Source organism: Mus musculus, chromosome 3 (genome assembly GCF_000001635.26).
Source record: "Mus musculus strain C57BL/6J chromosome 3, GRCm38.p6 C57BL/6J".
In the NCBI taxonomy this organism is placed as follows: Eukaryota; Metazoa; Chordata; class Mammalia; order Rodentia; family Muridae; genus Mus; species Mus musculus.
The window spans coordinates 60,344,155-60,345,389 of NC_000069.6; positions in this window are offsets into that span (position 1 = coordinate 60,344,155).

The window sequence follows — 1,235 nt, forward strand, 5'->3', positions numbered from 1 at the left end:
TGCTTTCCTGTTGCCCTAATGCAAAGCACTGGGTTGTTCTTTAATGGTGTTAATCTAGTTTAACAGTTACAGTTGCTTTGTTGTCTGCATGGTTTGTACATAACTTTAACCCTATTGATATACCTTTCATCAACAAACAGATTAGTCCATTATCTTTATGTGTAACTTCACTCAAGTTATCCAGGACATGGTGGAATATTACAGAATGAAGCCAGGTTCTTCATAAAAACACCACATAATGATCCAAGCCCAGGTCCAGATAGAATCCTTGTTCCCCAAAGTTGCAGGAGCTCATCTCCACAGTCTACATTTCTCTCAGCAATACTCTCTTCCAAGTTCCCATTAGAAGAGCCCCATTAAGTTCAGTATCTCTCATGCAACGGCTTTTCCAGCCCAAAGCTTTAAAATTCTTCACATTCTTTAAAAAGTAAAAATAAATGAATGAATAAAACCCAACCCCAAGGGCTTCAAATCAGAATATGATAGCAATGGCCTCACTTCTGTCTTGTTTTTTGTTTTTTTTTTTTTCCTTTGCTGCGATAAAATATTCCAACTAATGAAACCACTAGTCCTCCAATTATGCTGTTTGTTTACATGAGCAGATCACAAAGCAACCCTCTGCCTCAGGCCTAACAGGACACCCACAAACTGAGGAAACTGATGACAGCTTGCAGATACAATCAACCTTAGGACTGTTGCATGACATTCCATGACCATGAAGGTCATCTTCAAGGTTTTTCCTTTGGTTTATTGAAGGGTTCTGGGATATTTCTGGATCATCACTACACCCCTGAAGGCGTTTGGGATTCTGTCTTTGGCTTTTTACTCCTTCTTTCCTTTAGGTTATAAAATTTGTATGAAGGATTTTTATATCTCTAAAACTAGACCCAACCATGAACGTTATTATTATTATGTTTCCTGTAGGGTTGGTTTCATTATGCAGTGTGAAAAATGCTTTTTTCAGCCTTGTTTGTCTAGAGTTGTAGTTTTTGATCATTTCTCTAAGGACTCCTAAGTGATTTAGTTGGGGGAAAAAGAAAGTATAATGAAAAAAAAAAGAAAGAAAGAAAGAAAGAAAGAAAGAAAGAAAGAAAGAAAGGAAAAGAAAGAGCTTACTTAGCTCACATTTCCAAGTTCAGTCCCTCATCCAAGAAAGGTCACAGTGGAATGTGTTTGAGGGAGCTTATCACATTATGACTCTAGTGAGAAGCAAAGATTAAGGAATGCATTCATGG